Raw genomic sequence first — 23,638 nt, 5'->3', positions numbered from 1 at the left:
GTTTGGGAACCCAAATCAGGCCAGAGTGTGCACTTAATTCCCTGGTCAGGTGAGGGCACTGGTTTTGCCCTGCAGAAGGGGGAGGCCACAGGCTGTGCTGTCTGTTCAAGTGCCACTGTATCTAGGGCTGTTTAATGGGCTGTACAGCTTCCCATGTTCTCTGGTTAGGTTCCCCAGTTGGACGTGCTGAAGGCTGTATTCAGTGATGAGTAGGGCTATGAATTAGATTTCCTGCCTGGGTGCAGCAGGAGAAGCAGCTCTAAAGCCAGTAAAGCTCTTCGTTGTCTTAACTCAAGCTGATCCACACTCCACGTTCTGTGGCTGAACAAGGCCACTGGCTTTGCTTTGCCGACTATCAGCTCTGTCTACCCTTCTCTAGGCTTGAGCACTGCTGGGCCGCACAGTTTCTAGGAGTTGTCACCAATCCTTCTAGTCAGATGGGCCAGGAAGACACTCTCCCAGCAGATGGGATGGGGCTAGTCCCAGTTCCTTTGCCTGGGTGGGATGAGGAGGGACCACTCCAGGCGACTCTTAATTTCTCAAACAGACTCCCCAGTTGGGAGGAGCTGGGAGCTCCTCTCAGCCTTGGATATGAATTAATCTCCCTGCCTGTGCATGGTACAGGATCCCTCCACACCTGATACTGGCTCTGCTTTGTACCAGAGCCAGTGATGAGCTCTGGCTGCCTGCCTCTTGGCTGGAGCACGACTAGGCCAAATAGCTTCCAGGATTTATTGCCAGCCCTTTTGGTCAGATGGCCAGAAAACACTCTCCACAGTGGGTGGGCTGTGACTCTGCTCTTTCCCTGGGTATGGGCAAACCAGGTTCAAGGGCCAGATGCGTATCAGGTGGATCTGTACCCTGCTGAGTTCCCCGGTTGTAGTGTCCCACCAACCTGGCTCTGTAGATAAGCAAAGGTGCCAGTTGTGATCACTACTTGGGCACTGCAGGTATGAATTCCATCGGTCACAATCCATGTGCTGGCTGTTGCATGCCCCTTCCCCCTTCATCACAGTCCAACTTTTAGTGGTCAAACCCTGCAGATTCCCCTGCAATCCCAGTGGAGCAGATTAGAGCAGTGGCTCCCACAAAGCAACCCCAATGCTAGTGGTGGTGCTTGCTGTCCCCCAGTTCTCTTCCCCTACTGGAGGAACCAGAGGTTCAGGGGACACCTCACCCATGGTGCTCCACTGGCTTGGGGGAGGGGCAGTGTGGTCAAGCTCCTTTTCTCACCCTTCTAATGCAGTCTGTCTTGGTCTCTGTGGTGCACGGGGGTGCTTCAGCCTCACCTCCATGTTCTAGGATTCTCTCAAATAGTGTCCTGTTTCCAAATAATTGTTAGTTGTTCCTCCTGTGGGGGACGTGGAGCCAGGAATGACCTTGGTGATGTCACCCCACTCTGGGCTTACTTTGACAATATGTGTGTCCTTTATAGCCCAGACATTTCTGGTACTTGAAATGAGGTTCTCCTTTTATTGTTCTCCCTGCTTTAGGACCTAAAGTGGGAGCTCTTCATTAGCACTGGCACAAAGGCTGCTGAGATGACTAGGAAGCAAGTGCCAAGGAGGATAGTGAATCAAAGAACCTTGATTCATGGAAAAGGAATCCCAGAAGGAGCTCTAAACGTTACACATTCCAAAGGATTTATTCAGGGTTTTCCAATCAAAATCATTTTTACAAAAAAGAAACAGTTCTCAGACTTCGAGTAGTATACTGCCAAGTATGTGGAAGAACATTGCCAGCAGTTGAGTGGTGTGGTCTGCTTTGAAATATATTCAGTTTGCTTAGGATGGACATATGTCTACTTCAAAGTTACTATTTCTTTCTAGTAATGCTGTCTACAGTACTATATTTGCTTTTGGCAAGTTAAGAAAACAATGACATCCCTCCCAGGTTCTAAAACAATTACCAGCATAAAAATACATTAAACTTTTTAGCTGATACTTAAGGAAACGAGTACTAGCTAGCATTCCTACTGATGCTAGTATTCAAAGAGAGGCGTGACAAAACCATTAATCTAGAAAACACCAGGTTGGAAAGATGGAGAGAAAGAACTCAAGAGGACTACTTAAGCTGTTGCTTTCTTTACACGTCCCCAAATATGATAATAACCATATAAGCTCCTAAAATAAGTGCAATTTTATGCAAACTTCATAGTATGCCTAGTATGAGGTAAATTTTTACTTTATTTTAGAGTATATTTTTATTTTTTATTTTGGTAAAATGTCCCATAATGTAAAATTTACCATTTTAACCATTTTTAAGTGTATCATTTATTGGTATTAAGTACATTCACAATGTTGATCAACCATTACCATTATCCATTTTAAGACCTTTCTTGTTATCCCAAACAGAAACTGTACTCACTAAACAATAACCCCTTATTTCTCCCCTCCCCTTAGCCTCTGGTTAACTCTATTCTATTTTCTGGGTTTATAATTTGCCTATTCTAACTACCTCATATAAGTGGAATCATATAATAGTTGACCTTTTGTGTCTGGCTTCTTTCACTTAACATAATGTTTTCAAAGTTTATCCATGTTATAGCATGTAGCAGCATTTCATTCCTTTTTAAAGCCATACAATGTATAGTGATTTTTAGTTGCAAAACACTTTTAGTACATTGTGTTTCTATTATATTAATGATATCTAGCATATATCACTACCATATTACCTTTAGTAGATGCCCAGTAATGTGTACTATGAGTGAGCCATAATTTCATTCAGTCAAAACCCATTGATAAACATTTATTAAGTTCCAGACAGTTTTATGATTTCAAGAAATGTGGTAATGGACATAGAGGTTCATGTCTTTATGTCCTGGAGCTTTTACTTTTGATGGAAGAATTCTTGGAGTGGCATGGAATGGTATTGTTGGGTCAGAGATTATGCAGAAACATTTATCATTTGAATACATACATTGACTATAAAAACCATCAACTTCTTCAACAGATAATATTCCTGTATTTTATGTAACCATTTATGACTATCTTAAAAATGAATGCAAGTAATGTAAGGGAATCCACTTAATGTGATTTGAGCAAGGAAACATTCTCACTTTTTTCATTTCTAGTTCATGGAAGAAAATTCCTATACACAAGTATTGAAATATTTCAAGTCTCTGGATCACACATTTCATCATTTCAAAAATATTACAGAGTACATCACGGATGTCAGTCAAGTCTTGTAACAGCAGTGTAGAAAACTAGTAACATTTATAGCTAGTTTGTTTTTAAGCTTCAGCAATGGATCAATTCTATCCAGCCTAATCTGTAATTTTAATTAGATTAATTTTTAAAATAAAAAAGATTAATTTTTAATTTAAAAGTATTTTTAGTTCATATTTATGTACCTGCATTATGGTAAATCTTTTATTTTGTTGTTTTTTTTCTTAGTTTCTCTTCAGAGTATCTTTTAAAATTTATTTTTAAACAGAATAATTAAAGCCCAAAGATGAGAATGTCTCATTTAAGATAAACCAAAGAACGTTGGAATAGCTGAAGTACGAACACAATTGGCACAACTTTTCTCCACCCTCCTTAGAAGAAGACTGTTTTGATTTGCATGGTCCAAGAAAGGAGAAACAGATAACTTGCTGGGGATTGCATCCTGCTTTACTTAAGTTAGACATTAACAGGCTAAAAGGGCAAGGATGAAGCAACATGTTTATAACATATTTTTGAAAAGCTACTTAAAGGTGAAGGCTGGCAAGAACACAGACAGACACACCCTAGACATTACACTACAATATTTTAAGGTATGCCTTTTCTTTGGTTGATAGGGATGGAGGGACCTATTAATAAACATTTCTCCTATTTACTTTTGTCTTTATTGCTGTCTAATCAAACCCTCATTAAAAAACAGACATAAAACAAATAAGCATTCTGACTTTTGCCTGAATAAGCAACAACAAGCTCACATCTTAAACAATGGACTGCAGTGGCTATGAGACTGAGGATCCTTGGTCATTGCAACAGTAGCAACAACACAACCTGCTTTGTTCCTTCTGTTGTATACTGCAGAATCTGAGTAAATAGAGAGAAGTCAGTGATACCTTTAGTGCCATTTCTTACACTTCTCTCCATGATCTTTCACACTCAGGTTCTCTGGTCATCTCAATGTAGTGAAAAACCACCAGGATGTTAATACCCTCTATCCATTCACAAAACTTAATGCTTCTGAGACTTGCAGAAATAATGTTGAATCTGAATTGGTGGTACCCAATAGAGTCACTAAGAATAATCCGTCAGACTCACCAAATCCAAATTCAGATTTAAAGGCCATCAAATTTTAAAGATAATGAAGATTTTAAGATTTCCATATTTATTATATATGGTCATATGTAAAAATTTAGAAAAGTAAAATTACATGTATAGGTTTTTAATTATAAGCTATATTCACTGGAGAATTAATGCATTTTTAAAAGGATTCATTCTGAAAAGATTACATTAGCACTTTTTTTAAACGACTACCCTCAAAAATAAATTGTGACAAATCACTGTTCACCCAAGTTTATGTCTCATCTCAAGGAAGTGAGTTGTTCTTGGGGAAATTGCTTTCATCTAATTTGTGCTTTCCTGCAGTGGATCAAGCTGAAATGAAATGGGGCTGACATTCTTAACTATTATTACGTGCCCACATTTACCGGAATTACCTAATGATCAGTACCGAAGAGTTTTATAATAAATAAATATGTATGTACTGAGAGTCTCCACTGATAAAAGTTAGTTGAGACATGGCTGGTGATCCCATAGAAGAGATATCTAGCTTATATTTCTTACATCATCTCCATAGTAGAAAGCAATCCAGGATTGCAAAGCAAGGCATGAGACAGTAGCATTTGGTGTATTTTATAAATGTTTAGATTTCTAGGGAGCTTATTGGTATTACATATTGTGGTAAGCACTCAAATGTAAACTGTTACTTTAAAATAGTAAAATATCAAGACCATAAAAATTCCTGCAACTTAAATGGTCAGTTTGGTATTTGGCTTTATGATAGGCATCTGCAAGATATTTATTAAACAACCAAATGAACCAATACCATTTAATTTTGAAAACTGCCTTCCTAATACAAAAGAATTGGTATTCTACACAAGTTCCTTGTGATTATTTTTGTAGGTGTGGTGGGAATGAATTATGGATGGCACTACCCTTTCTCCTGTTTCTTGTCTGAGGTTTTGGTAGGGTGGAAATTAGAGATGATGGACCTTAAAGTTTGAGCAGTTCAAGACACTCAACCAGTAAGTCAGAAAGAGAAAGACAAATACCGTATGCTAACACATATACATGGAATCTAAGAAAAAAAAATAGGTCATGAAGAACCTAGGGGTAAGATGGGAATAAAGACACAGACCTACTAGAGAATGGACTTGAGGATATGGGGAGGGGGAAGGGTAAGCTGTGACAAAGTGAGAGAGTGGCATGGACATATATACACTACCAAACGTAAAATAGATAGCTAGTGGGAAGCAGCCACATAGCACAGGGAGATCAGCTCCGTGCTTTGTGACCACCTAGAGGGGTAGGAAAAGGAGGGTGGGAGGGAGGGAGACGCAAGAGGGAAGAGATATGGGAACATATGTATATGTATAACTGATTGACTTTGTTATAAAGCAGAAACTAACACACCATTGTAAAGCAATTGTATTCCAATAAAGATGAAAAAACAAAAAGCAGTGAGTAGAATTCAAATAAGTAATAGTAGATATAAAAATAATAAAAAAGAAATTTTGGCAAAAAAAAAAAAGACACTCAACCAAGCACAATCCATTTACCCAGGACAAGAAAACATATGACATTACTCTTCTTTTTTCAACCACCATGGATTTGAACTTTTAGAAAATTGAAAATGCAAGATACAGATTTTATTTATTTTCTTAAGTAATTTATTTATTTCTGACAGCGTTGGTTCTTTGTTGCCGTGCCTGGGCTTTGTCTAGTTGCTGGGAGTGGGGACTACTCTTCGTTGTGGCGCATGGGCCTCTCATTGCGGTGGCTTCTCTTGTTGCACAGCACGGGCTCTAGGGCATGCCAGCTTCAGTAGTTGCAGCGCATGGGCTCAGTAGTTGTGGCTCGCGGGCTCTAGAGCGCAGGCTCAGTAGTTGTGGCCCATGGGCTTAGTTGCTTTGCGGCATGTGGGATCTTCCCAGACCAGGGTTCGAACCTGTGTCTCCTGCATTGGCAGGTGGATTCTTAACTGCAACACCACCAGGGAAGCCCAAGATACACATTTTAATAAGAAAATATGAGTCAACAGTTCTCTTATCTCTGTGTCTTTTTCTATCTCATTGATTGTGAAGAATACAATCATAGAGAAAGCAAAATCTACATCAGTTGAAAATTTTTTCCACCTGCATGCATGTTATAGTGGATGTGTAACATCTTCACAGGGTTTGTGAAATCACTATTTCACCACAGAAATTAAATATGACACTAAAGTGATCTGACACTAATTAGTCCATTGAATAAGGGGAGGAGGATCGGCATCTTGGTCATCGTTTAGAAGAAAAAAAAATCATTAACCTGTTAGGCAAAATACTTGTCTTTAAATTATCCCTTAATAAATATAATAGAAAATGAAATAAAATGGCAGTACAGTGTTATGAAAGGAAAGCAATTGGGTGATCTCAAAGTGAGTGAGTATAAAAATATTTTTTGTTTAGTTTGTTAATAATTTTATTCTTAGAGCTCTCAGGCAGCTAGCTTTTGGTCATTTTTAAGATAAATCAAATAGTTCTAAACATTATTTTTAAGGTATGCAGATCACTATGCCCTCCTCCCCTCCTTTCTCTCTTTCTTTTAATTTTTTAATTTATTTTGGGGAGTTTTGGCTACCATTTATGTTCTAATCATGTTTTTCAGGAAGTGAATTTGAACTTTGAACCTCACCTAGTTTGAATCCTACCTCTATTGTTTTCTATCTCTATGACTTAGGGTAAGTTACTTAGCCACTGTGAATTGTTTCTGGATATTTAAAACAGGAAAATCACAGGGTTGTTGCGAAGATTAAAGAAGATAACATAAAAGGGAACTTACTGCAGTGTTTGAGACATAGTAAGGGTTAGTAAATATTTCCAGTTTTTATCTTTCTAATTCTCGTGAGCAGTTTACAATGAGATCTCATTACCACAGATTTTCCCTAAAATTATGAACCTTTTCCTACCCCTCTCCATTTTAAAGCAAACCTTGAAATAACTGAACCTCATAGGAAGATGTCTCAATGCAGGGAATCCCAGTAGCAGGAGAGGTTGAAGCTACCACAATGCAAAGTTGTCAGGCTCTGATCTGGCAGTAGCTGTGGGAATTAGTCTTAGCTTCTATTTTTAACTCTGCAAGGAGTTGATTGGATGACCTGGGAAAACTCAGTTGGCATCTTATTTTCTTTCTGAATTTCTTTCTGCATCTTATTTTCTTTCTGAATTGTACCATTTGTCTAATCACTCTTTTCACTGACTCATTATCAGAAATGATATCAAGGTTGTTGAATAAGGGTGTTGATTTCAGAAGTAATGTTATAGAAAATGGGAATTGTTCCCTTTCTTAAAAGCAATAGTTGACAATTTTATTTTATTTTTTTCTGATACAGTATTGAAGTTCCTGGGAGAGGGCAACTTTAATTTATAAAGAGTTGTTAACATTCACTTCCTCTAACAAAAGCCTTTAAAGGTAATACTACTAATTATCTGCCTTGTACCCCAGTCTTTTTTTTAAATATGTAACTGTTGAAATTTTTTAATGTTAATCAATATCATTAAGTTGTCCAAAAAGGAAAATTAATCTGTTACTCCATTGTACATCATATACAAAGGAATCTTCTTGGTATATGATATCTTTCTATTTGACTGAATCTCAATGAATTGAGAGAGTACATGTAAGAATTTTAATATTCAGAGTCTTATTCATAAAAGTGCACTACTGAGTAGATTCAATCACTAGCAACACCTTTAAACTGAAATCAAAAGTAGAGCCTCAATTAATGTGAAAACTTTAGTAGCAGAAACACCTGCCTATAAAAACTGTACTGTTAGTACACAGGCGAGCTTTAGTATGATAACAATTTTGTTGAGCTTGAAAAGCACATAATTTTACATTTTTTTCTTATTTAACTTTTTATCATTATGTGGACCATTTAGGTCTAAGGAAACAAGTACAAAAACTGCCTAAAGCCTTCCATTTAATATGTAAGCCATAGTTGTCCGCAAGAGAGAATTTTGTGGTGATCAACAACTCTAGCCAAATCGGCAATAATTTATTATAGTTGGTAGAGTCTAATCATGTGTACCTAACTATGTTCTTTTAAGTAAAAAGTGTAAAACATTTTTAGTAGTAAGTTTGTCCTGAATTTCCAAGTCAATATTTTTAATCCCTGTTTGAATACTGAATTCATTAGCTATTCACCAAAGGCTTGAGGCATAGATTTTGGGCACAGTCTGCTTCTAAGATGAGATGTAGCAAACAGTCTAAATTCCAGTTTTAAATATACACGTGCAAACACATATACACATATATTATACAAAAATTTATATACAGACATTCCCCGAATTACAATGGTTCGACTTACCGATTTTTCAACTTTACCATGGTGCGAAAGTGATACTCGTTTAGTAGAAACTATAGTTTGAATTTTTTCATTTTTTCAAAGTATACTTTGAATTTAGAGTAGAAACTATACTTTTCCCAGACTCCTGATATGCAGCATGATGCTCTCTTGTGATGCTGGGCAGCAGCAGCAGCAAGCCACTCCTCCCACTCAGCGACTCGATCACAACTGACACACTTACAACCGTTCTGGTTTTCACCTTCAGTACAGTATGCAATAAAACAAATGAGATATTCAACAGATTATTATAAAATAGGCTTTGTGGTAGATGATTTTGCCCAACTTTAGGCTAATGTGAGTGTTCTGAGCACATTTAAGGTAGACTAGGCTAAACTATGACGGTTGGTAGATTGGGTGTAGTATAAGCATTTACAATTTATGATATTTTCAATTGATGATGGGTTTATCAGGATGCAGTGCCATAGTAAGTTAAGGAAGATCTGTATTTTATGTGTATTATACATATTCATTATATTATCCAATTATGTGTATATATGCATATAAATGCATGTATATATGTCTGCTTTCATGAACATTTGCCTTCTATTTCAAATATTTGATTATATTTATTTACTTTTTATTTTTATTTTTTTATTTGGTTATATTTAAAATAAACAGACAAGTTCTTGGAGAAGCATTTGAAGAATCTTTGTTTCCAGAGTCAAGTTTTGCAAAGAAAACTTATTTTTTCACTAGCTGTTTATTTTTCAATAGTTAAAAAAATATTTTTAAATTTTAAAGTGATTCTTTAATATATGAATATGAATATGTATTTACTTCAGGTGCTATATATGTTATTTATACATATGTGTATTTATATATATTTAAATGTTTTTAAACCTGATCTTACTGGGTTATGTCTACTATCCAATTATGTGAGAATAGTGAGATTGTTGCCTTTCAGCTTGGAACATGCTTCTGTTTCATTTGATTATATTTTATCCATTAAGTGCTCTGGCCTTCCATTAGCTCTTTTGCTTTGAGGAATACATTTTATAGTGCATTAGAAATATTCTTCTATTTTTCATGCCATAATTTTCCAGTGTCTCACAAAATCATAATTTGGAATGTTCTGACTTGAATAGTGTTTCAGAATAGAGACTTGTCCCTTTTGGAATCATCAGATCTGTTGGTTAGGTATAGTATTTCTTATTTTTTCTGTTGGGGAAAGGGAGGAAGGAAACTGCAGTATGGAACGTTCCAGTTTTTTTTTTTTTCCTTACGCTTATACCAAAAAAATGCACTCTTCTAGTAAAACTAGAAACATGAGAGTGGCAGTTACATAGTTCCAAATTAGGACAACCTAATATACTGTAATTTTTTCAAGTAAAAGAATAACCCAGGTAGTATATACTATTAACGAGATTTTTTAAAACAGCCATTTGTTGCTTAATAATTCTACTTTTTCCATTCTTAGTTTCATAACATTTTTACACAAAGGTTTATATTAACAAATGCCATCAGTTGTATTGTTGTTTTCCTCCTGCTTTCTGATGAGTTCTATAATTTAATAATGCTTAAAGTCCAGACTTCTCAACTAGAATACATAAGCACAGTAAAAGCAGTGTTTTTAAAATTAATTCTGGAATATATTTCTCTTGATGGTAAAGACATATAAGATTACAGATGTGTATGTTTGGATGCTTTATAAATAAAAGTAATATGATTAATCATGTATTAATTTATACTACCAGAAATTCCCTCTAAATCCTTTCTAGGACACAAACATTTATGACATTTCTATATTATTCTCATTTTATTATCTTAATGAAATATTATATAGGTAGTATTTCATAAAAACATTGCATCAATTGTAATACAAGTTTAGGAATCTTAATTTGGTATGTAAATATACTAACTTCTGTTGAAATTGCTATAGCTTAGGGTCAAAATTAATTTGAAGGTTATTAGTGTTATTATTCTGGTTTTTATTAGCTGCTGTCTCAAATTAATTATAAAGACAAAAATATCCCTGGCTTAGAGTTTCTGCGCTATTAATGACATACCGAGATGTCTCTTGGGTATCGGTAAATGATATATTTTAGAGCATAACTTACGAAATGACTTGCCGATTGGCAGACCACCTTTGACAATAAAATACATTTGATAGTCTACCTTTGCAAATTCATTGTACCACACAAATGTGATCTTGGTAATTGACATATGACTATTAAGCTTCAATCATTCTCCATAATATTCCTATTAGCAATTATTAACAGAATAAAGGGGAGATAACAATTCTATAGTATTTATTCAGATTTTTATTTAAAGTCAAGTATAATCTATATATCTATTGTGCTTTTTTTATCTAACACCTCACTTAAGTAGAAGGACGTGTTCTAGAGGTTTGTTATCAGCTTTTAAATGAAGTCATCTTTATCTTTTATTTAAAAATACTAAAAACAAGTTTCATGGTCTTTAATTAAATATAAATAGTGGAATTGTCTATGAAACTTTTGAAATGGTCAATCACATAAAAACATAGGGATATCCTTTAAAGCAGGGGTCCCCAACCCCCTGGCTGTGTGAGGAAATGGGCCGCCCAGCAGGAGGTGGGCGGCCAGCGAGCGAGCGAGCGAGCGAGCGAGCGAAGTTTCATCTGCTGCTCCCCATGGCTCGCCATCGCTCGCATTACAGCTGGAACCAACTATCCTCCCCCCACCCACCCTGTTGGTGGAAAAATTGTCTTCCACGAAACCGGTCCCTAGCTCCAAAACAGTTGGGGATCACTGCTTTAAAGCATATGAATTTCTAATATATTTATTTAGGTTATAGATGCTGAACTTTTTTTTACATAATAGCTCATAGGTAACCTTCACTATTAAGTATTTTATGATGCTTAGAAATGGAAACAATACAGAAGTTAACAAATTAAAATTGTTTTTTGTAAAATGTCAAGTGAGAAGAGAAGAATGTTAAATAATAAATACAGCATATTCACAAGTTGGTTTTGAATATCACACACATAGAGAAAAAAGACCCAAAGAAAATGTAAAAATTATTTATCAATGGTTAACTCAAGAAATAAGAGAGTCAGGGTGACCTTTACTTCCTCCCGTTCTCATTCTGTATTTCCAAATTCATTGCACTATGTATGTATTACTTTTAGAACTGTTTAAGAAGAAATGTGCCAGTTTGGATAATTTTTTTTTAACATCTAAACATTGCCGAGTATTGTTAAAATGTTCAGTTTTTATGTAGCTTTCTGGAAGATCTAGGTGGCCATAAAAAGCTGAATATATTAGCGGAGGGGGAGTTTTCCCTCATCTTGAAATAATAATGATAAATAATATTTTTAAAGCATTAAATAATTTTCAAAGCATTTTTATGTACATTTTCTCCTCAGACCATCCTAACTCTCTAGAGTTGGTAGAAAAAGGATTTTACGCATTTTGCCCAGGGTGGGGGTTGGAGAGTGGGAATTGAAATTCATGAAGTTTAGCAAATTGCCTATTTAAGCCGTACACAGTTATTAAGTGGCAGGGCCAGAATCCTAACCTGGCCATTCATGCCATGGCCAATCTAGTGCTTTCCTCTATGCTGTAGGAACTGGACATATTTAAGAGGTAAGCACAAAATTGGAAATAGGTCTGAATCTTGCTCTAGTTGCAAATTTGCCTATAGACCTCACTGGAGCCTGAACCAGGAAAATCTATATGAATTTCTTTCTTCAACCCAAAGAAATGGCCATGTTAAATAATTCCTAGGTTTAATTTTAAAAAATCGATACTGTCTGTTTTTTCACCATATTCCAGTTTGTGTATCTTGTGTCTCTCAACTTCTCCAAAGAACCATGCTTCCTACCTAAAGGATTGCATTGCTTAAGAAACAAACATTGACAATTCTGACGCTAACCTGAATTAAATAATATACCAATCATTTATGAGATCCGCCTTAGTATTTTTACACTCCTGAAATATCATCTCTATAACCTGCTTTTTAAAATAGTCTGACACCTACTGAGTACTCTTTCACTTCCTACAAGAAATAAAGAAAAATAAAGCATTTGTGTTTTTAATTTTAGTGAAGGGTTCTTGATTTAAGAATTAGTCATTTAATGTCATTTGAATTTCAAGTGTGCCTCAAGTACTTGAGGTTCTTTCTGTATGACTTCTCCAGAGTTTTCACATATATATCATCATTAATTTCATCTTTCACTTGGGATTAGTACCAGAAAAGTTTTATTTACTACTATTTCTTAGTTTTCTTCATTTCGAATATTCAGTGCCTTGTCAAAAATAATATTACAGTCTTATACTGTTCATTGATAACAGATAATACCAAGAAATTGTGATTCTGGTTTTCAGTTAAAAAAACAAAATGAGAAACTAAAGAAATAATTACTATAACAATGTTTTTCTCCATTTAGCCAATCAGATATTCACATCAGTGAGTGTTAGATTTTGAGACTATGAATCCCAATACTAAATGTTTTATATATTCAGAGAAGTGAAAAATAATAATTATTATGCTTCCTCTGTGCTAAATACTATTTTAAAACCAGTTGGAATCCCCCCTGACAACAAACCTAAGAGGTAGGTACTGTTTGCACCTATTTTACAGCCTAATTTTACACCTATTTTAGGCACAGAATGATTAAATTATTCATGGTCACACAGCTAGTAAGGCACAGATACAGTATTTAAAATCAAGTCTGTTTTTGTGAGAGTCCACATTCCCAACCCCTGTAATGAAAGCGTGTGACCCCTACTATTTTCTATGTACCCATTTACTTGCTTTGTGGAAAGAAAGGGAGTGAGGGAAGAGGAGGGAAAGGGAGGGAGGGAAAGAGGAAAAGAAGGCGGAATGGAGGGAGGCAGGAGAATTGTCAAAATTCTGCCAGCTTGTTGCTACTGTGTGTTATTTCTTATAATAAGGTTGAAATTAAGGACTTGTAGAGATTTACATAGAAGAAATAATTTTAAATTTCCTTAAGGGAAGTCTCTGGTAATATTATCAGATGGTGACAGCAAGTGAATTTCTGTTTAATTCTATTCATAATTAAAATGCTATAGCAGGCTCATATTTGGAACAAACACAGTTATGGTAATTCTCATAGTAATAATTCTACATTTCCTTAAATTTGTTATCAACACTCTCAGCTTATTTAATTTTAGTACCTACTCTTTTTCAAAAGTCCATAAATTGTAGTTAGGCTTAAATCATAGGAAACTTGAAGAAAGTTTAGAGCTTGTAACAGAAGGAAACCACCCCCTTCCCACCCTGAGCCCAGCTCTGTCCATTTCTATCAGAGCTACTCCACCAAGAATGGAGGAATTATTCTAATTGGTCAGATTTAGGACACATTCTATTACGTAGGGTGACTGTATTTGTTTAGAGGTACACAGCAACAGTTCCACATTTCTTCTTGTCCGTTGCCTGGTCCTGTGACAGCAGGTAAGTGGAGTGAAGATCCTCAAAACCTCGACCTCAGTCTCTTGTTTCTGTTCCATTCCGTTCCACCAGGGTGAGCTTAATCCAGCAGAAGAGTGAGCTCTTCTGTGTTTCGCTGGGTGGTTCCATGCAGATGAGTCAAGTTCCATTTTGAGCCTGGAAAATCTTGCATGCTGTCTCATCAACTTCTTCCTCTTCCGAGTGTGTCCTCAGAAAATGGTACCATGCCCCCAGTAAGCCTTCACCACAGCTCCGACTCAGGGCTATTAGGAAGGAATTCCAAATCTCAGACATGTTCTGTATTTTAATCAACAGATAATTTGTACGTATACTTAACATTTACTCTGGATTAGTCACGTGTTCTTATGCAGTTGGAACCTATTTCTGTCTTCATATGCTTAAGGCTAGGATGAGTATGGATTTTAATCAAGATAATTTAGAAATTTTATTAAGTGTTTCTTATGTGGCAGGCACTGTTCTAGGTACTGGTGATAGAGTTTTAAACAGAGTGGTTACAATCCACACTCTAAGAAAGGGTACTTAACATGAAAATTCATATAGGAAAGATGTACAGAAATCATACGCAAAAAACAAGAGTCCGTTTAATATGCATGGTTGGCATCTTGGGGATAGAAGAAATCTAACACAAGGAGTTTTACAAGACTGATGGTATTATAGTCACTTCAGTTGAACTTTGTTTTATTTAAAACAAGCAACCTTTTTTCAAACCAAGTAAAAAAATTATTGACAGTAATTGTACAACTTTGTAGCTCCTTATTTAGTAAGGAGAGGGTGCTTTGACTTATGATATGAGGCAATTTCAGTATTTTGATAAACTAACCTTCAGCATTTTAGAAATTAAGCTTTTTCATTGATGGAAATTCTAATATTTGCCCATCAGTTTTATTTCATGCCTCCGAAATTAGATTAAATTTTCCAATTTTAAGTGAAAACCTGGCATATTATCTATTGACACTACAGTTCCAAGTTTTATCATAAGAAAAGGTGGGTGAGAGGAATCCCCAGCTCAAAATCCTATCCAAATTTGAATTCTGAAAGTCTTTTTTTGATTGATTAGTAGATGTTGGTATCACATTATTTGCAATGACAGAGGACATTGTCAAGTTGTTATTAGCATTCATTGCAGCACCGGCTTCTGAGAATTCAGTGGGTTTTTTTAAACCACGTTTTCTCCTCTTGACCCATGACTCCAACTCTCAAAATATCTTGACTCATTCATACATCATACATTCAAGAAATAATTACTGATCGCATATACTATTCCAGATACCAAGCTGGTCACTAGGGAGTCAAAATGACTAAGGCACAGGCTTGGCTGTCCAGGAGACCCCAATGTAGTGAACCTTTGCTTCTTACTCTTCAAGTGGCATTGATCCTGTGTAATCAGAAGTAATAGGGAATTAAGTAGCATTCATATTGTAATTAAATGTAGATTGAGCCAGATGATTTTCCAAAATCAGGTTTAATCAGAGATAGGGCAAGAGTGTTCTTTGGGATTTTTCCTTGATGAGCACTGTTAACTATCCTTGAGATGCAATAATAGAAGTCAGTGAGTGATTTATCAATTTGGTTTCCTATGGGAACCAAGATGAAGGACGTTTCCTCCTTTAGTCATTGACTTTCTACAGAGATAGCAAAGGCGCTTCAACTTTCCCAGAAAAGCAATCACCAGTAAACAGCAGTGATGGTAGATGTGGGTTATTTACTACCATGGGGTTGAGAATATTAGTGAGCTGCATTTTGACCACTTGTCAAACATTTTGACATCTTGGAACAGAAAGTGTTATTTAAATATAAAAAGCATTTCCTGTTGAATTGCTGTTAGTCATCCCCATGAGGAAATGACCTATTAAGTAATAGATCGGGAATAAGATTGATTTCTGCTAAAGAGTCCTTAAAGTAGCTACATGTTTCAATTTGTGGGTGTTTTTCAACCATTTGTAAGTTACCACAGTAAAAACCCCATATAAAAAGCTCTCTGAATTTACTTTCCAGCATTCTTTCCTGGGCTTTCTCTCTCTTTCCCCCACCCCTCGCTCTCTCTCAGATCAGAAGAAGAGCAATGGGTCTCAAGCTTTAGCTAGAATCAGAAGGCTTGTCAAAACAATGATTTCCGGAGCCTCAGCTGGGAATTTGCATTTCTAACAAGTTTCTAGGAGAAGCTTCTGCTGCTGTTACATATTTGATGAACCACTGCTCAAGTAAAAGGAATGGGAATTTAGGAAGTAGAAAGATGGAGAGCTATGAAAAGCTGAAGTCAGCTTCTGATCTTCTTCACCAAGCTGCCCAAGCTATTGGGAAGATAATCACTACTGCCCCAGGGAAGCGTATTGAAAGTCACACCGATTAGAATGGGCATCATCAGAAAATCTACAAGCAACAAATGCTGGAGAGGGTGTGGAGAAAAGGGAACCCTCTTGCACTGTTGGTGGGAATGTCAATTGATACAGCCACTATGGAGAACAGTATGGAGGTTCCTTAGAAAACTAAAAATAGAATTACCATATGACCCAGCAATCCCACTACTGGCACATACCCAGAGAAAACCATAATTCAAAAAGACACATGCACCCCAATGTTCATTGCAGCGCTATTTACAATAGCCAGGTCATGGAAGCAACTTAAATGCCCATTGCCAGACAAATGGATAAAAAAGACATAGTACGTACATAAAATGGAATGAACTTGGGTCATTTGTAGAGACGTGGATGGACCTAGATACTGTCATACAGAGTGAAGTAAGTCAGAAAGAGAAAAACAAATATCGTATATTAACACATGTATGTAGAATCTAGAAAAATGGTACAGATGAACCAGTTTGCAAGGCAGAAATAGAGACGTAGATGTAGAGAAGAAACGTATGGACACCACGGGGGGAAAGCGGGGCAAGGGTGGTGGTGGTGGGATGAATTGGGAGATTGGGATTGACATGTATACACTAATATGTATAAAATAGATAACTAATAAGAACTTGCTGTATAAATTAATAAATTTAATTTAATTTAAAAAGTAATTGGCCCTCCTCTGAGTAAGTGATTGCCCGAGGGCATCATGTTGAACACTCTCGACTGTCCTCTTAAGCCCAGGTTTGCAGTGAATGAGCCATTTAACCTCTCTTTACCCCAGTCTTTCTAGATTACAAACAGTAACGGTAATTTCCCTTCCCTCTTGTTAAAAAACAAGACAAAACAAAAAATACGCAAATCCTGATGGTGCTTTCCCTTTGTGGAAAATTCTTTGGATTTATCCATCTATTACTCTGATGTAGTAAAGAAGAAATTTAGCAAAATTTCTCTCTGTCCATAAAGATTTTAGGCTTTTAAGCTTAACTCTTTAGCAAAAACTATCAAATGCCTATTCTCCACTGCCTGGGGCTAGACAGTTCCTTGATTCTGTCTAAGAGGTGGGGAGCCACAAGGGAACAAGTACTTAAAGAGACTCTAAAAAGCCCTATCTTTTCTGCACCCGCTTCACCACCACCAGCTCTGCAGTTTATCCACTGCTCTTCTCACTCTTTCCACACCAGGAACACCAGCCTCTTAGTTTGTACTTTCAACACTCAACGTTCTCCCATCCAAAGGCCCTTGCATTTACGATTTCATCTTCTGGAAATGTTCTAGAAAAGTAATCCATACACATATAAATAGAATATGATACTAGAGGTTATGATAATAGATAGGATATGACTACCTTCAAGTCTCTGGTCAAATGTCACCACATCAGTGAGACCTTGATCATCCTATAAAAAACAGCTGTTGTGCATCCCCATGCAGGTGCACACATTAACCTACACATGCTCCATTCCATCTCTGATATAGTTTTCTCCATATGTTTGTTCCCGTCTGCCAAACAATATATCAATATTTTGGTATTGGTTTATTTTCGGTCTCTTCCCTAGGTAGAATGCGAATTCCGTGCAGGTAGAGTCATGATTTTTTCACTGCAGAACCTACAACAATCATTGGCACATAAGAGTCACTCAGTAAATATTTCTAGGGTGAAAAAAAGAAAGGTGATATATCCTTACCTTAGATTATCCACTGCACATTTTGGTATGCTTTGCATTACTTGCTCAAATGATCTTACACTCCAGCCATACGTACCTATTGGCAGTTCTTTAGGCCCACCATTGCTCTGTATGCCCTCGTGTCTTTTTTTTAATTTAATTTTATTTTTTTAATATCTTTAGTGGAGTCTAATTGCTTTACAATGGTGTGTTAGTTTCTGCTTTATAACAAAGTGAATCAGCTATACATGTACATATATCCCCATATCTCGTCCCTCTTGCGTCTCCCTCCCACCCTCCCTATCCCACGCCTCTAGGTGGTCACAGGACATATATACACTCACTACCAAATGTGAAATAGATAGCTAGTGGGAAGCAGCCACGTAGCACAGGGAGATCAGCTCTGTGGTTTGTGCCCTCTTGCTTTTTAAATCTTGCTGTAGCCTCTGCCTAGAATGTTCACTTCTGAAACTTTTTTGTTGTCTTTCACACTTCTACATTTCCTTCAAAACACAAATCAGGTGTCCTGTTCTTCAAAAATATTTCATGATGAACTCATTCTTTCTCTGTGTCCTCCTTCCCACCCTGGCACCCTGTCCTGGCACTTATCTACTCATTATGTTATACTATTCTGTCCAGTTGAAACTCCTCCCAGCTTTACCAGAGACCACTTGAAAGCAGGGACTGCTTCTGACGTCAAAAGCACAATGCCCCAATGCCTGGCATATGACAGCTACTCATAAATGATCAATAAATGAACAACAACCCACCTTATTCTTTTTTCTTATCGTAAGAAGCTACTCTTCATTGCTTTAAACTTCTAAAATTGCCCTGAGGGATATAATAGTAATGAGTGTTCCTGAAAATCAAGAGAATGGACACTTATGGTAAGTAGCTTGAAGATCAGCCAAGTGAAAACTTGAATAGCTCCCAAGGAAGAGGAGTGAGGCATTCGAGCTCCTTTAGGAGTAGCAAGTAGCAGTGATGCTGGTGTTCACACTGCCATGAAGAAAACCACTGCCATGTGAAGCTCCTAACACAAGTAAATATGTAGTATCTCTGAGGTATGTGATAGTATGTGAGAGTAGATCATGACAGAACTCTTCAGCAACCTTGTTTCTGGATTTTACCTCATCCAGCATCACTTGGTGTATGTTGAGGTAATGCACAAATTTTACTAGGTAATTAGTCTAGGACTTATTCCTCTAGGGTAGAAAGATGCTATCTTACTCCAATCATGTTGCTATAACAAAATACCACCAACTGGGTAGATTATAACAACAGCAATTATTGCTCACAGTTCTGGAGGCTGGGAAGTCCAAGACAGAGGTGCTAGCTTGTTTGCCTTCTGACACCAGGAGGAAAGTGGAAAGTAGTCATGTATGTCCCTGCAGGTATTTGTAGGTTGTCTTCCACCCTGAGATTTCTCTGCTGCCTCCCCTCCCCTAAACAAGTGTCAGAGAGGATTGGAGCTCTATCTTCACAGCGCTTGCTGACTTTTCAAGAGAAACATTGTACAGATAGACCCACAGACATACTGAAATAGATATCCGCAGCTCTGTTGGATGTGTAGTATTTAGCTTCTTCGGTCTGTGTGTGAAACACTTCTAACATGCTTCCCCTCCTCCAATGCCCACAGGGCCACCAGTTTTCAGCCTGTTTTCTCTGTTCTGTTAAACACACCTCTTTTTCTAGCAGCTGAATGGGAAGGAGGACCCCCCTTTCAGTTGTCATCTTCCTCGAAACTGTTCACTCTAAACGAATTCTCACATTTCCCTTCTGAATCTATCTACCATCTCCCTCTATGTCCAAACTCCTCCTGATAGACAAATTTATTGAGCGCTTAAATGTATACCAGTTACCATTTGTCAGTGGCATTTAACCCTCACAAATATTATCCACACTACACAGTTAAATATTGAGGCTTAGAGAAAGTAAGAAACTTGCCAAAAGTTGCACACTTAACAAGTGACATGTCTAGGATTCAGGCACAAAATATTTGAGCCCAGAGGCCATGCTCTTAACCATGAAGTGAAACCCTCTAAACAGGAAGAAGTTAACACCTGTTCAAGGGAAATGGAGGGTCCATGCTAGCTCCCTTATTTATACCAGCTGCCCGAGGGGAAAGTTTAACAGAAAAGTGTTCCCATTTAATTTTTCTGTTTCTTTAACCATTGAATTAAACAATAACACATCCTCCTTAAATGCAATCTCTCTTTGATTCAAGCTTTCTGATTATTTCAGAAACTTCAGTGAATAGTTTATATCTTCATAATTTTTTTCTTTAATTTCAGAACTTTGTGAGAAGGATAATGCTATTTTCTTTTAAGTGATTAGATAATTTTGTAATTTTCTATGCTAAAAAGTATACTTATACTATAGTATATATAAATTCTATGTATTTAGTGCGTACTTTTGTTAAAGCATTGTAAAATAACAACTGAATTGTACTCCAATAAATACATCATTTTCCTCAACATTGACTTAATGTGCACTATAGTTCATATTTTTTTTGATTAGTTCAGAATTATCAAATTAGAGAATTATCATTTTTTTTTTTTTTTTTTTTTTTTTTTTTTTTTTTGCGGTAGGCGGGCCTCTCACTGTTGTGGCCTCTCCCCTTGCAGAGCACAGGCTCCGGATGCGCAGGCTCAGCAGCCATGGCTCACGGGCCTAGCCGCTCTGCGGCATGTGGGATCTTCCCAGACCGGGGCACGAACCCGTGTCCCCTGCATCGGCAGGCGGACTCTCAACCACTGCGCCACCAGGGAAGCCCGAGAATTATCATTTTGAGACTGGTTTTTATTAACTCTAACTTCCATGTTCCTAATTTCCATGTTCCTAATGAATAAACTAAGCTTTATTTATCCTTAATATTTTCTGACCTCTTCACTTCAATTGAAATCTGGATTGTTTCAAATGATTCCCCTACCATCTCCACCACAAATTTAGCTTTCTCTTTCTCTAGTATAAGAAGAGCCAGCCTGCTTCTTACATTTAGGCCACTTTCTGATTATTATTCTATAATCTCTGTATTCCCCTAATTTTAACTTACTGTTAGGAAGTAAAGTTGGCCCTCTCTCTATTCAAACCACTCCTGTATCCTCCAGAACCAGCGCCTACTTCTACTTTCCTGAATGAGGTCAACTACACTTCACCAAGCTTAATGTTTTTTAATTTTAACTAATTAATTTTTTAAAAATTAATTTTATTGAAGTATAGTTGATTTACAGTGTGTTAGTTTTAGGTGTACAGCAAAGTGATTCAGTTATACATATCCATATATCTATTCTTTTTCAGATTCTTTGCTCATATAGGTTCTCATAGACCAAGCTTACCAATTTTATAGTTTCATTGCCTGTCTTCATCTATGCCATGACCTCATTTCTCATTCACATCTCAAAATTAAACTTTCAGAACTCCATTGCAACAATGATCAGTGGTCTAATGAACTTGTATAAGATGACCAGAAGTTGAAGTATTGTAAGCATTAGTAATATAAAAGTCCAACTTCTGTCTGTTCTGCAAATGAATATATGTTTAATCCTAAATATATGTTTAGTACTAAAAGTTTCACCATGGTAGTGTGAGTCTTTCCAAAATTTATTACATTCCTATTATATGCCAAGCACTGACTTACTCTTTGATTTCATTTTCCCCCCAATTTTGTTTTCCAAACACAGAATGACAACTTGGTGAAAAAAAACCCTGCGGTATATACCAAATACCAAGATGTGCATCCTCTGCCCATCCTCATTTCTGTATTCCCACTCATCCCATCGTAATTAGATTCTGCCACTTTTCTCCTGAGCCCTATAATAGTCTCATGTCTACTCACTTCCCATCTCTTCCCCATCTTTTAATCTCAAATACAGTTCATACATACAGAACGTCACCTGAATGATGTTCATAACTGATGGCTGCTTGCTTTCTTAAGAATGCTTAAAAGATGCAGTGTTGGAAGAGAAAGCTGTCACCACCTGCTGACTTGTGCCCAAAGTCTCAGAGGCTGAAACTTCTGCTTTCATAAATGGGGAGGTCCAGCACAGAAGTGAATTGAAGAAGTGCCACAAAAGAGCTTATGAGCCTTTTAAAGACTTCCCAGGAGATATACACACACACATACATGTACACAAGATGTTCAGTGTGATTTCAGAGAAATTCTCAGAGACCTCATATGTCTCGAACACTGGGTAAGACCTCTGCTTCCAGACATTCTAAAATTTACTCTTGAATAATGCAACCCAGAGAGTGGAGTACTTGGACCAAATTACTTATATCCCTTATAGTATTATTTCTGGCAAATTACCCCATCCGCTTTTGGCTTGCATAACACACAATTACAAGAACTTCTTTTCTATCTATTGGTAGAGGTCCTCTTCCATCACATCCTGTATACAAAGACTATATAAGTGCACATAATGTCTTACATATTATTTCATAGGGGTAACCGATACTTGGTGTCCAATGTAGAATAACATGGACTATGGGCTAACAATGTTCTATAAAGAATAAAGTAGTTCTTTGTAAACTAGACTGTTTATATATTTCATACACACGCTTTTTTTCCCAGTTATTCTCTCTTATCACTTAATAAATTCTTTTGATGTCTTTTCTATATCATTTGTACTAAAGTGAAACAAAGCAAGATGTTTTTGATTGCTCCATACCTGGACAAAAGTGTTAGAATGGAAGCCTAGAGGCTGCTATGGTGGTAGCAGTCATAATGAAAATGAGAGAACCCCTAAATGGATGTGGTTTTCCTGCTTCAATTACCTGGAGATTGTTTTCCAGTGCTGACACCAGGATGTTCTGCATTTTGCTTTAGTGAAAGGAATGAGTGTTTCCTCTACAGTTTTAATTATAATTTTGTTTCCTCTAAAATGGCTATGTAATTTCATTGACCATTGAGTTAATACAAAGTGAACTCCTTGGCCTGGCCCTCCAGGCACTCCAACTGTTCTAACCTATCCCTGCTGCTCCATCACCTCCCCTTCTCCTACACATGGGCCTGTGCTGCCATCAAACTGCACAAACCTCTCTTCTCTCAAGTGCTGGGGAGTTTTCTAATCTCTGTGTCACTTTTCATTCTGCTGATTATGTCAGGAATCGGATTTTCTTAGATGCGATGCACACTAAATCTACTTTACACGTATAACATGCTTATATAGTTAGTAAATTTGACAAAAAATTATTAAATGATACCTAATGATGACTACATTATAAAATCATATATATATGCTTTTTCATATATATTCATGTCTTTCAACACTAACCTCACCCTCTCCATTCTCATAATACTTAAAATATGCTTGCTTTATGTTGTCCAGGCCATTGCACGTGGTGCTCTCTTTGCCTGGACTTCTCTCCTTCCTCCGTTCTTCTACTTGCTACCACTTCCCCATGTAATGACCCGATTTGGAGAAGACTTGTTTCTGCTTCTCTTATGGGTTCCCTTAGTACCCTATTCTAAGTTCTATTAATTCAGACTGCATTGTAACTCCCTGTTCATTGTCTTACTTGCTCATTGTGTCCCCAATGCCTATACAGCACCTAACGTTTGGAAAGTACTCAAATAAATGAAAGTTGGTGACATTGAAATACATGTATAACTGG

At 36.8% G+C, this 23,638-nt stretch overlaps 1 pseudogene across 1 annotated transcript in view; it reads right to left on the bottom strand.

Annotated features, from left to right (window-relative positions):
• Window positions 1-12,107, bottom strand: part of LOC308610438 (ferritin light chain-like) — a 69,500-nt pseudogene extending 57,393 nt beyond the window's left edge. Inside the window, exon 1 of the transcript in view lies at window positions 12,100-12,107. The product of the transcript in view is annotated as a ferritin light chain-like (transcript). The remainder of the gene's footprint in view (window positions 1-12,099) is intronic.
• Window positions 12,108-23,638: the final 11,531 nt, after the last annotated feature.

The sequence above is a fragment of the Mesoplodon bidens genome (assembly GCF_964165515.1).
Source record: "Mesoplodon bidens genome assembly, contig: HAP1_SCAFFOLD_303, whole genome shotgun sequence".
Lineage (NCBI taxonomy): Eukaryota > Metazoa > Chordata > Mammalia > Artiodactyla > Ziphiidae > Mesoplodon > Mesoplodon bidens.
This window is presented reverse-complemented; position numbering and strand designations above follow the sequence as displayed.